Genomic DNA, 14272 nt, shown 5'->3' with positions numbered 1-14272 from the left:
TAGTTGAGTAGACAGCTTGTGAGAGGTGCCTCCGAAGCCTCACAATACTTCACAGGAAGTTGATTTACACAAAGTCAATTCACTGGATCCATCTAACTCACTAATGCCCAGACTGACTGGCCACAGCTCTCTAGCTTTCAGAAATGAGACATTGCTAGCTCTGCCTTGAGCAACCAGGGATCGAACCTGTGACCTTCTGCAAGGCAGATGCTTTAACACTGAGCTACAGTCCTTTCCCACTGTTGGCCATCTGGTTCATCTGACTTTAGATCCAACTCCATGTAGACATAAAACAGCTTTTTCAGCTTAATGAAAACAGATTCCCCCCCCCCTGCTTTGTTTTGTAATTTTCCTGTTTCAAAATGTGCAGTGATAATAATAAAAATTAAAGACCCAATGTCAGGTATCTGAGTTCCTTATTGCATTCTTTTGTTAATTGCCAATTAATGATTTCTTACTCTCATGAAAAAGACTTCTGCAGATATTTTAAGTCCATGCTGATATCCTGATGAATGGGTTTAATTGACCTGCAAATAGCTTTCGTTACATCCCATCCACATCAATAGACTTCTTTGTGTCTGCTTGAGATGTGCCAGTGAAAACAAAAATAGAAAAGGTTGAGAAAGAAATCTAACAATAGCTATCAAGATAATTTTAAATTATGCATAATACTCACATCAAGGTACTCCTCTGCTTGATTATGCATAGATTATTCTTATGTTGTTGTTTTTAATAACGGGGGGGGGGATAAACTCAGACATTTCTGAATATTAAGGCCTCGGAAGGTGACATTCCAGGGATCTAGCCATCTTAATTATGGGTTAGAAACTGAATTTTTTTGTGTTTCTTTTATTTTCAACTGTTCCTTAGGAGTTTTCACGGCTGATTCTACTTAGTATTGGTTTTTGCTCTAACACACTGGGCATATTTAGATATTGCCTCCAAAATACAGGCCTATAACCTCTTTTCACTTGTCATATAAAATAAAGAAGCATGTCATGTCATCAACCCCTTTAGAGGACAACTCCCTAGGCCTGTGAATGAGGAGCTGGCTTTCTCCTGGCCACCACATCGCTGGGGGAGAATGTTAGTAGTACCATAACTGTACCCTGATCAAACTATACTGCTGGCAAACTATACTGCTGTTAACTGGTTTGGTACTGAATGGACAATGCTAAAGGATCTAATCCCTTAGAGCAGGTAGAGGGCATTTTTTTCCAGCCTGAGGGTTGCATTCTCTTCTGGATAACTTACTTGTGGGAATGTTCAGGGAGGCAGGAGAGAATTTGTTATTTAATGATATTCTTCCTAACTTGCGTTAGCAAGTTCTATATCTTAGCAGAGTTTAAACATTCCCCTTTGAACGCACAGTGCTTTGCTTGTTGCAGGCCCGTCTGAGCCTCTCTCTACAAGATTCCTGGTAAGATCCCTTCTTGTGCCTCTTAAAAAGAATAGACATGACTTTCTCATTAAAGTCAATATAAAAGTAGTTTACTCACAATCATTCAGTTCACAGTTGGATCCCTGAAGGCAGACTTAGGTTACAAAAGTATATATACATGTGGAACTATCCCATAAGGGAGTTAGTCCCAAGTGACTGTGGACAGGCAGTCACTTCTGCTCACACGTGGAAAAAGAGACAAAAATGGAGGAGAGAGCAGAAGAAGGAGGTGTGCTCCCTTGCTCAGGTTAGGCCACACCCACCCCTAGTCACATGCAGAGGAAGTCTGTCCCAGCTCAGGAGGAAACAGGAAGTTTCCTCCTGGGTGGTACAAAGCATCCCTCAGCATGTCCATTCTAGGAATGTTGTACTTGACTGCTATGTGTTTCACGTCCCACATTACTGAGATGTACATTTCACTGTGTAGCAATCTTACCTGAGACTCCTGTAAGACCTGCTCCCTGCCTTTTCCCACCTGGCCTGGGAGGGCAGGCATTGACTGACTCCAGCTACAAAAAAGCTGAGGCTGATGAACAGACTCTTGGACTGGGTTGTTGTTTTCGGGAGGTGGTGATAATAATATTGCCCGGCGAATCATTCAGATTAGATCCCAGCTTCGCAAAGCAGCACGGAGCTGGCAGCGTGGCAGGAGAAGGGTGTGACAGCCCATGTGCCCTTTGATCCCAGCCTCGCCCTCGCTCTGCAAGGCTGGGATCAAAGGACACATGGCTGTCACATCCTTCTCATGCCACCCTGGCAGCCCTTTGCGAGGTTGGGATGATCCAAGAGCCACATCAGCCTGCCAGGCTTTTCCCTGCAAGAATGGGCAGGTGGCATAGTGATGGTGAGGGCTGGGCTGGCACAGGGGGCTGCATTCCCCATCCACGCCCTGGCCCCCTGACACAGGTATGCAACTGCCCTGGGCACCAGCTAACAACTATTCTATTCTGAATTTTAAAATGGAAAGCGTAATGCTTGGTAGTCAACTAAATATGTTCAAAGACTCTCTCAAGGCAAATCTTAAAAAAAAATGTAGTATATACACCGACAACTGGGAAACACTGGTCTGCGAGTGCTCCAATTAGAGAACAGCCTTTACCAAAGGTGTAATGGGATTTGAAGACACTCAAACTCAGGATGAAATGGAGAAACGTGCTAAGAAGAAGGCACATTTGGCAGACCCTCGCCATGATGAAGTCCCACTCGGAATCCTTTGTCCCCACTGTGGAAGGATGTGTGGATCCAGAATTGGCCTCCACGGTCACTTATGAACTAGTATTAAGACTGTGTTCATTGTCATCTTACTTGGCTACGAGTGATCGCCAAAAAGGAAAAACACTCTGCCGCTGAGGACCGATAAAAGAAAGTACTTATTCATGCAGAACATAGTTAAGCTATGCCATTTACTCCCAGGGGAGACAGTGGTGGCCACAAACTTGGGTGGCTCTAAAAGAGGAGAGGACAAATTCATGGAGGAGAAGGCTATCTGACTACGATGGTCAGTGGCAGCGGTGCTTCTGAATAGCAGTTGCTGGAAACCACAAGAGAGAAGAGCTCTGGGAAGAGGATGCTGGACTAGATGGGACATCGGCCTAGGGATCTTAGGATGAGATCTGCCAAAAAAAAATAAAGAAAGAATTTATTTATCTATGCTACAAGAGCGGTAAGAGTCTTGCTAGCACAAGGATGGAAGAATGAGGAAATCCCAACAAAAGAACAATGGCAAGAAAATAATAATAATAATAATAATAATTTATTATTTATACCCCGCCCATCTGGCTGAGTTTCCCCAGCCACTCTGGGCGGCTCCCAATCAGTGTTAAAAACAGTACAGCATTACATATTAAAAACTTCCCTGAACAGGGCTGCCTTAAGATGTCTTCTGAATGTCAGGTAATTATTTATCTCTTTGACATCTGATGGGAGGGCGTTCCACAGGGCGGCCGCCACTACCGAGAAGGCCCTCTGTCTGGGTTATGCAGGGATGGCCAAGTTGACATATAAATTACGCAAGAAGGACAATTGTGACTTCGAGGAAGAATGAGAACTTTTTACAAACTATTTAAAAAGACAACAAAATGATCTGGACTCCCTGACAGGTTTTGAATAAACATCCACAAATTTATTAGTAGAATACAGTCATACCTCGGGTCGAAGTAGCTTCGGGTTAAGCATTTTTGGGTTGCGCTCCCAGTGACCCGGAAGTAACAGAGCACATTACTTCTGGGTTTCACCGCTCATGCATGCGCAGACACTCAAAATGATGTCACGCGCATGCGCGGAAGCAGTGAATCGCGACCCGCGCACGTGCAAACGCAGGTTGCGTTTGCTTCAGGATGCGAACGGGGCTCCGGAACAGATCCTGTTCGCATTCAGAGATACCACTGTATATGAAGGATAAAGCAATGATATGTATAAGGTTATAATATGCAGAGATTAAAAAGTGTAAACAAACCAGAGAGGTGAGCTGAGGGAAGTCCTTGGTGGGTGGGAGAGGGTGGGATGGGAGGGAACAAAAAAGGGGGGGGCGATATGTAATTGGTTATATTGATTGATAATTTGTTTTGTTAAAATGGTTTAAGAAATAAATATTTTTTAAAAATAGATGGGACATCGGCATGATTCAGCAGGTGCTTCTTATGTTCTTAGGATTGCAGTTGGGACCAATAAATCCAGAAAGGGGTAAGAAGCTAGAGCTGTGGAGAAACAGTATCAAGGAGGATAGGGGGGAAAGGAAATTCCATTAATTAAAATGTGGGGTTTTTGTGAGGAAATATTACTACGTCCACCCTGAATTCTGTGGGTTGGATCAAAAAATCAAAATATTTGACATAGTCCTAATATGAACATGAGTTGCTCATATACACTCAGAGGTGACTAGAGCATATATTACTGACGTAGAGCACATCTTGCATGTGTTCTGGGTCTTATCTCTTTTGGAAGTACAATATAAGCTGCCCAAGGAACATCGTTGGCCTGAGCTGTATCGGATGTTCTTTGTCCTGCGTTCAGATTATATTACAGATATGACATTTTTAACTATTGCATAAATATTTAAACACCACTCATCTCCACCTGATTTTAATTCTGCTGCCTCTCCCTCTGCATGCGAAAATTTAGTTTGCAATTTGACAGGGCGATATTATTGAGCAATATGCGATTTGGTTTAAGAGTAACCAGATTTGAAGCATCCATCAATCACAGCAAGTGCACACACAGGTCACTAAAGCTGTCAATTTCAATCAACTCTGTAATTAAATACATCACCAATATGGATTTTGTGTACGAATGTCACTTGTTCTTCAGATGTCTGCTACTAGGACAAATCACGCTTCCGTCTTTGAACGTGCTTTCTAAATATAGGGTGCTTCTTCTTCTTCTTCTTCTTCTTCATCTTCTTCAATGCAAAACATCTCCATCCCTCTCATTCTAATGTTCCTGATCAGTGGTTGTCTAAACAGGTCATCTAATAGGCATCTAAACAGTATTTATTTAAAATGAACAATTCCACTCTTCTGCTTCAGTAGAACAAAAGTGCTGCAATAAGGGGATTTTCTTTCCCAACGATCCTCCCTACATGCTGGTAAGGGTCTGCCCTAGACATCTCTGCCACCAAATGCTAGGCAAGAAAAGTCTCAAGTGTGTTTTGATTGTATATGTTTAAAATGTTGAAACTTAATAAAATATATTTGGTGGAAAAAAACACATTTCAATACAGGGGAATCCCCAGCTGCCATGGAAGTCAGTGGGACACATGTAAGACAACATTCCATAATGTTCTGCCCAGTTCTGCTCCTTTCCAGGTCTTCCCTGTCCCCTTTTGACACTGAAAATGGCACACATCAGTGGTTGCACACACGCAAATCACGCTCAGGTGAGGAGTTGCCTGTACAGTCGTGCCTTGGAAGTTGAACGGAATAATAATAAGAATAAGAATAAAATTTATTTATACCCTGCCCTCCCCGGCCAGAGCCAGGCTCAGGGTGGCTAGCACCAATAAAATCACATAATAGGTGGAAAAGAGGGGGGGGGGACAAAACCAATAAAATACAGGTTAAAATGCAATTTAAAATGCAGCCTCATTCTAAAATAGCCGATAAATCAAGACCATAAGGGGAGGGAAACATAAGGGTCAGACCAAGTCCATTCGACTTCAAAACGTTTGGAAATCCAAGCGTAGTTTCTGGTTGGCTGCAGGAAGCTCCTGCAGTGTTCTGGCTTGCGAATGTTCTTTGGAAGTGAATGTCCGATGGGGCTTCCGATTGGCCGGAAGCCCCATTGGACGTTCGGGTTCCAAAGAACATTCACAAACCGGAACACTCACTTCCAGGTTTGCGGCATTCGGGAGCCAAAACGTCCGAGTACCAAGGCATTCGGGATCCAAGGTATGACTGTACTACAAATATATCAACAACGTGCAGCACCAAACAGCAAAAATAACAAGGGAGCTGCACACCTTCAGTTTAATCCTGGAAACACCCCTCTGACAAGATGTTGCTCACACAGTCCATCTCTTGCTGTAGTTTCTTACAAGGTTTCCAAGGGCAAGGGGCAAGGGAGCTGGCCTGGAGTACATGGAGATGTAGGAAAGTTATATTACTTCTCCGGTTAAAACGCTAGTGCTTCTGTTCTGCTTTCTAAGGCAAACTGTTTATTTCTGGAACCAATTAATGGAAAAATAAATGCTAAACTTCCACTCTATTTTGCTATATTTCTGGACGTGGCTTTTACATCATGTGAATGCTTAAGTATAATGGAGAAATTAACAGGTAGGGGAACATCAGGGAGATGTAATAAACCTCTGCATGAATGTAGCCTTGGACACTTTTTGATTTCCTCTTGTGTTTTCCCCATTGAAGCCCCTGGAACTGATATTTGGCATACGATAAATTGGAAATGAATGGAACTTTTTTTTTTTTTTAAGGGAACCCTAGCCATTTGTTCTCAAAATAAAAAATAAAAAGCTTTTGATCTTCTGTCATGAAGAAGTAAATTTTTAATTCCAGTTTCACCAAGAGAGCAAAACTGTTTCAGTTCTTTTTCCTTTTTTAAAAAAGTGAGATAATAATAAAATAAACCACCACCCCACAACCCTCTTTTACTGCTGTCGAGTGTCAGAATCTTCTATTACACTTGCTGGGAGAATGGGGGAAAGTCTATAACAAAGCTGAATTACCAAATATATATTGCCTGCCATTTGATTTAATCTTCAAATAAGCTTCAGGAAGCAGGTCCCTGGACAGTTAATCTTTAGTTTTGTAGCCCATGCACATTTTCAATAAAGTTACCAGGGAATCATGAGTCGGCCCAGTAGGGAGGGGGAAAGCATATTGTCTTATTCTACAGGCAGCTGCCTTTGGCCCGGCTAGCAAATTAAAACTTCCTGAATATAAAAACTTTATTAGATGCTCCTTTCCAATCACAAGGAGTTATTTTCTTAGAGTCTCTCTCCACCCCAACACAGAAACAGATACCATATCAGTTAAAAATGCATTGCGCACTATCTTCCTAACTGACTTGTTTTGTGATCCAGGTTTGCAATACAGTCATACCTCAGGTTGCGAATGTGATCTGTGTGGGAGGCACGTTCGCAACCCGCAGCATTCGCAGCCTGAAGTGCCACATCTGTGCAAGCGCGTGATGCGATTCGGCGCTTCTGCGCATGATGTCATTTTGTGCTTCTGCACCGAAACCTAGAAGTAACCCGTTTCGGTACTTCCGGGTTCAGCGCGGTCCACAACCCAAAAGCGTGCAACCCGCAGAGTTCATAACCCGAGTATGACTGTATGTGGTGTATCTAAAAGAAGAACTAACTCGGGCTAGCAGGTAGGATAGGTATCATAGCAAGATGGTTCTCAAACTTGGATGGCCTACAAAGAGAATTAGCCATATTGGTGAAAGATAGGGCAACTAGGCACAAAGACCATGTTCCACCTCCATGGTCAGAGGAAGAAATGCTTCTGAGTACCAGTTGCTGCGAAATCACAGGTGAACAGAATGCTGTTGCAGGAACTGGAAGTGATGTCAGAGACCATGTGGGGCCTTGGATGCCACTTCCAGTTTCTCGCAAGGAACCGGAAGTGACATTGGAGGCCGTGTGGGGCCTAGAATGACACTTGCAAGGCCCTACAAGGCCTCAGATGGGACCTCTGGTTCCTCATGAGGTCCTGGAGATCCAGTCCAAGGCCTCACGGGGCCATGGAGGTCCTGTCTGCCTTGGGGGGCCTTGAAAGCAGTGTCCTAGGCCTCACAGGATCTCAGACACCACCTCCGGGGGCGACGTAACGTGACATCATGAAATCACGTTACGTCAGCGTTGTTGGGCACCCATGATCTGGGGCCATGCCTGCACCCCTGCAGCCCACCAAGACGGTGCTGACCTTCAACCCCTGCATGGGATTCTACCTATTTCCTGCTTCTCCTTCCCAAAAAACCCTTTGCCAAGCAATTCCTTCCCTTCTTTCCACTATTCAAAGCCTGGTTTTAAAAGATGGCCATCTTCCACCATGACACCACACCCACATTACCCTGGCAATCTTCCCCTCTGTTACCTGTGGAGTATTTTGTCTTGTAGATGGCAAGGCCAACATCTCCCTCTGCCCCCTGTCTGGCAGGAAGAAACCATCAACCTGCTTGCCCTGATTAAATCCCAGCACCCAAGAATCTAGAGGGGGCTTTCTGGCATTCAAGGATATGGGGGGGTCCCTGTCCCCCCATTAACCCATAACAATATGTTCTACTTCAATTGCAGAGGTAGTAATGCTTCTGAATACCCATTCAATGCCTAGTAAAGAAACCCCACACGCTCATTTGTTTTACTTGTGGTCAAGGACAGTTATTAACTCTTTTATTTGTATAGTTGTAAACTTTCAGAATGCATTTTGTATAGTCAACCACCTAGCTATATCTGCAAATCTTTAAAAATGTAGTATAAACACTGACAACTGGGAAACACTGGCCTGCGGGTGCTCCAGTTGGAGAACAGCCTTTCCCAAAGGTGGCATGGGCTTTGAAGACACTTGAACTCAGGACGCAAGGGAGAAACGTGCTAAGAGGAAGACACGCTTGGCAAATCCACACCGTGATCAACTCCAGCCCGGAAACCAATGTCCCCACTGTGGAAGGATGTGTGGATCCAGAATTGGCCTCCACAGTCACTTACAGACTCATTGTTAAAACCATGTTTATGGAAGACAATCTTACTCGGCTACGAGTGATCGCCAAAGAAGAATCCTTCTATATCTGTATTTTATTGTATCATGGGCCCCTAGCCCATGTATGGCTTGTGGCTATGGGCCTCTAGTTGGCCACTGTGAGAACAAGGGGCTGGCTACATGGGCCCCTAGCCTGATTCAGAAGCCTCTGCTTATGCCTTTATGTTCTGCTTGATAAAAGAATCTCTCTCTCTTTCTCTCTCTCCTGTTCAGAACAGGCTATTTCCTATATGCTAGAACTGAAAAACATCAAAAAAGGTTTTTAAAACTTTTTGACCGAAATGCCTCCTGTGAAAGCATAATCACTGTACAGCCCAACCAGAGAAATTGGAATAAAGTTACAGGTACATTAACCTCAATTTGCTGATTTAAGCTTCTTGCCCCCGCTCCCCAAACCTCCCCAACCACCTTTTTCCTGGTCATCAGCAGTAACAGGTGATAACTTCTTGGCAATTTCTAGTGAATTATATGACACAGTTCATTATATTTCAGGAGAATCCCTCAAGCAAGGCTATAAGTCACCAGCCCTCCACATGCTGGCTTCAGATAAAATGATAGAATCACCCAAGTGTATGCACATGCACACAGACACTCTGGCACGTACTCAATATATTTCCTTGGGATTTTTGTTTGCTTATTTTTCTGTGAAGCCAACAAGGACCCTTTGAAATAGTGAACAGGGTCAGAAGCAAAACAAAGGAGAAGAACCAGGAAGAGGTTGGTAGGAGAAGTCATAATGAAATCAAGGATAAAGACTCGATTTCAGATTCTAGTGGTGGGAAGAAGGAGAACCAGAACTCAGCATAATGGGACAGTTGTTTGGGTCCTTGTGCTTAGGCAGGGCCAATTAGGGTTGCCATACATATGGAATTTCCCAGACATATCCAGAATACTGCAGCCGGACATATGGCAGCCCATAACATCATCAGAAATAGCTCAAAGATGTGGGACTACCTTTGAAGGTGACCTGGTAACTACAACTAATCCAGAATGCGGCAGCTAGACTGGTGACTGGGAGTAGCCACCGAGACCACATAACACAGGTCCTGAAAGACCTACATTGGCTCCCAGTATGTTTCGGAGCACTATTCAAAGTGTTGGTGCTGACCTTTAAAGACCTAAACGACATCGGCCCAGTATACCTGAAGGAGCGTCTCCACCCTCACTGCAGAGGAAACCAGGCAGAGGGCCTTCTCGGTAGTCACACCTGCCCTGTGGAATGCCCTCCCATCAGATGTCAAGAAAATAAACAACTAACTGACTTTCAGAAGACATCTGAAGGCAGCCCTGGTCAGGGAAGTTTTTAATGTTTGATGTTTTATCACTTTTTAAACATTATTATTATTAATATTCTATTGGGAGCTGTCCAGGGTGGCTGGGGAAACCCAGCCAGATGGGTGGGGTATAAATAAATTATTAGTAGTAGTAGTGATTTTGCCCCCCCCCCCAAAAAAAAAGCTGTCCGGATTTTCACTTTCTGAAATATGGCAAGCCTAGGGCCAATCACCCGCTTAACAAGCAAAGTCCAGCAGCTTACCTGTGGAGGCAGGGCCCCTGTGCTAGCTTCCCAGCAGGTGAATTGCTATTGCTTACAAGCATGAAAAGGGTCAAGGAAGCAGGAAGGTCAGCACAACGCAAAAGCCACCACAGCAAAAGCAAGAGGCATTCACAGATCTGAAGGGCATGTTCCAGTCAGGCAAAAATATTCTGTGTCCAAAGGATGGCCAGGCAGATACAATCAGGGAAGGTACAATGCAGAACTGGGGAGAATCCTGAGGTCCACATAGAAAGGCCTGGAGCCCAGAGTTGGCCTGAGGTTTGGCCTGAGGTTCCCCATCCCTGGTCTATCTGAAAGGTGGAGTGTTTGCCTTTTGAATCTCTAGAGGTAGCCCACAGAGGGAAGCGTATGCAACAATTGGCTGCTTCTGAAGCAGTGGGGAGCCAACGGGGTTTGTGTGCAGAAGGTCATCAGGCAGCAACAATGATGCAGCAATAAATGATGGAGAAAGACCAGAAATAATGGAACTTCAAATAAGTGAGATGAAGAAAAGCGTTGGATTGACTTTGACGGAAAGGACAGATGGAAGATATGGGAGATTGCGAAGCTCTGCAGCTAAATTCACCAACTCGAACGTGCTATAAAACTCAACAATTATACAACTGAATTTACCAAAACTAGCATTCATTCACATGGTTATTTAGGGAAAGCCAGGATTGTTAATGCAGTGTAATTGTGCTTTAAATATATGGTGCAGATGTGGCCTAGAAGCAGAAACCAATAAGTGCGCAGAAGTATTTCCATGAGAGACACCCTAGATTGAGATGTTCAGGGATGAGGGTGCGACACTGATGTTCAGGTGCTCTGTTCCATCAAAATTTTGTTTCTGAAAGTTACATGGACTAGGAGCATGGCCTTCTTTGTAATGGCACTTTATCTGTAGTATACATTCATTTGCTCGAGAAGCCCAGAGGGTATATTGCTTCTTGAGTTGCAGGAAGCAGGCCATGCAATTATGATATTGCTCCTGTTTTTCTTCTGCTGCTATCAATTTATATATTGTTGTGTCCACATTTTATTCTTCCCTTTAACTGCTCAATTTGAATCCCCACGACGGGGTGAGCTCCTGTTGCTCTGTCCCAGCTCTGCCAACTTAGCAGTTCGAAAGCACACCAGGGCAAGTAGATAAATAGGTACTGCTGCAGCAAAAGTAAAGCGGTGTTTCTGTGCGATCTGGTTTCCATCATGGTGTTCCGTTGCACCAGAATTGGTTTAGTCATGCTGGCCACATGACCTGGAAAGCTGTCTGTGGACAAACACCGGCTCCCTTGGCCTGAAAGAGAGATGAGCACCGCAACCCCATGGTCGCCTTTGACTGGACTTAACCGTCCAGGGGTCCTTTACCTTTTTTCTCTTTTAACCTTATGTTAATGTTATGCCTACTGTTTTCTCAGCTGAATTAAGGTCACAGTGAAACAAAACAAAAACTGGGGCTAAAAATATTCAAAGGAAATAAATGGTTGTCTCTGGAAAAGCATTATTTCTCTGTTTAAAAGAAGTGTAACCTGCACTGAACTCAATAGAGATATGTTCAACATGGCATCTCCCCTGCCCCCCGCCTTGCCTGACTCGCTGATTCGGTATGGGGGGGGGAGGGAGTAAGGCACTCAAAAGCCTTCAAGTCAATTTTGTTTATAATTTGAGGAATATCCATTTTGCCGATTATTAAATTAAAGACAATCTAACCTTGAAAACACCTCTATCTGCAGAAAGAGCAACACTCCATCACCTATTTTGATTCATTAATGTATCGTTTTAACTTGGTATGACACATGTTCAGCAGTCCTAATTACATTACGGCCTCCCTATTACATCAACTCGGCTCCAAGTTTCTGTCACCGCAAGTCCAATTTTCCAACGCGGAGCAATCCTGTGCACTCCTTCCTTATTAGTGTCATCTTTAATGTAGCAGGGAGTGTGAACCATTTCTTGGCACTGAGAGTTTAACAGCAATTAACCCCTGCTCTGTCCCCAGGGAGAAGTACATCAGCAACTTGCCAAAACAGTGTAAACAAGCTCGCCAAGATCAATGCGGAACCGCACTGGCTGCAGAGCACCTAGTGTATTAATTTAGGATTTATATATAGATATAGAATATAAAGCTGGGCAGCAGGAAATTCTCAGCATGGAATTGACCTAAGGAGATGGCTTACACCAGGTAAAATATTTTCTTAAGGTTGGAAAGGAGGAAAGGATCCCTGTATTGCTGTATTTACAAGATATATGTTGGGGGGATGTTTTCTTTTAGGTATGTGTGGGAAATTCAATCCATTTTGCATTTAAAGGTGATTTAGCATTTCCCGAAACAACAGGGGAACTGAATGGGAGAGCCAGCCTTTGAAATTCGCACTTCTCTGAATTTTACAATGCAGTTTTCCAGTTAAATATTATGCATGAAAATGCAACTATCAGTGTAAAATGCATATATTAGGCAACATTTTTTAAAGAAAAGAATGTGTTATGTTAGACAAAACTGCACACAAAATAGGCATCTTAGAAGACGTTTGCACAACAATGATGATGAATTTTCACGAGGAGCTTTTTTTTTGTAAATATAATTTGATATGGAAATGTGGAGAAATGAATTTAAGACTGAAATAATGAGAAATGGAGAAAACCCAAAACTGAGACATTTGTCTATCCCATGTTGTTTCCCGTGATCCACCACACAGGCTGATTTAGGGGTGGTAAAAGGTAAAGGTAAAGGGACCCCTGACCATTAGGTCCAGTCGTGGCCGACTCTGGGGTTGCTGTGCTCATCTTGCCTTACTGGCCAAGGGAGCCAGTGTACAGCTTCTGGGTCATGTGGCCAGCATGACTAAGCCGCTTCTGGCGAACCAGAGCAGTGCATGGAAACTATGTTTACCTTCCCACCAGAGCGGTACCTATTTATCTACTTGCACTTTGACTTGCTTTCGAACTGCTAGGCTGGCAGGAGCAGGGACCAAGCAATGGGAGCTCACCCTGTCACGGGGATTCGAACCGCCGACCTTCTGATCGGCAAGCCCTAGGCTCTGTGGTTTAACTCATAGCGCCACCCGCGTCCCTTTTAGGGGTGGTATAAGACACCAAATGTATGTGATACTCAACAAATTTCCTAGCTATTTCAAACCTCTTTGGGCCTCTCAAAAGAATCCTCAGATGTTCTTTGTCCAAGCAGGAACCCCCAAATTTGCTGTAAGTTTTGCTGTAGAATCCACTTCCTCTGCATATTAGGCAGGCATTTTCTGTGCTTCATTTGAGACACACCTTAAAATATTTAAATATTTTTATTTGTGGCTCAGTTCAACCCATATCTGCCTCTTTATATTTGCCCTTTATCTATGATTTTATTATGTTACCTTGATCTACTTAGGGATCTAAGAGGCATTGATTTCTTTTTGACTCTGTATGTATCACATGCAGTGCTGTTTCCGTTCTGCTGCAGTTTGTCTTCTGACAAAAAACACATTATGCATCTGACTTTGCACTATGGCAAAATTTTACATGATTATCATTCCATTATTGCAATCCTTCAATTTTATTGCAATGGACATAATGCAAATTGGGGTGATCAAAGACATATTGTATGCAGACTGAAAACCACAACAGCAAATGCCAATTGTATTCACTGGATTGCTTTCCATTCCAAATATGGAATGAATAAGTGAACACCAGTGACTTCCTCTCCTGTTTCCATTTTCCTTGGAATTCTCTGACATTTCTATAGACACTGCTTTGAACAGATTTTTTTTATTGTTGATGGTGATGATTTTGCAGTACAGAAATATATGCATAAATATATTGGACTGTAGTTGAAAATGAGCTATGTTTTCTCTCTCAGTGTGGCTTGAGGTGGCTTAGACAAATCAAAATCAAAAGCACCCATCAAACAGTGTAATTAAAAACACTTAAGCATTCCTCAAAACACTTTAAAATTGCAAATATCAAAAGAACTTGCTGTTTCTCTCCTAGTTGCCATGGGTTTGTGCAAAACAGATGAATCTTACATATATATTTTTAAAGACTAACAAGATGGAACATTGACAGACCTTTTCAGAAAGGCTGTTCCAAACCATG

Source organism: Podarcis raffonei, chromosome 10 (assembly GCF_027172205.1).
Source record: "Podarcis raffonei isolate rPodRaf1 chromosome 10, rPodRaf1.pri, whole genome shotgun sequence".
Lineage (NCBI taxonomy): Eukaryota > Metazoa > Chordata > Lepidosauria > Squamata > Lacertidae > Podarcis > Podarcis raffonei.
The sequence above is the reverse complement of the archived record's forward strand: the minus strand, read 5'-3'. Positions refer to the sequence as shown.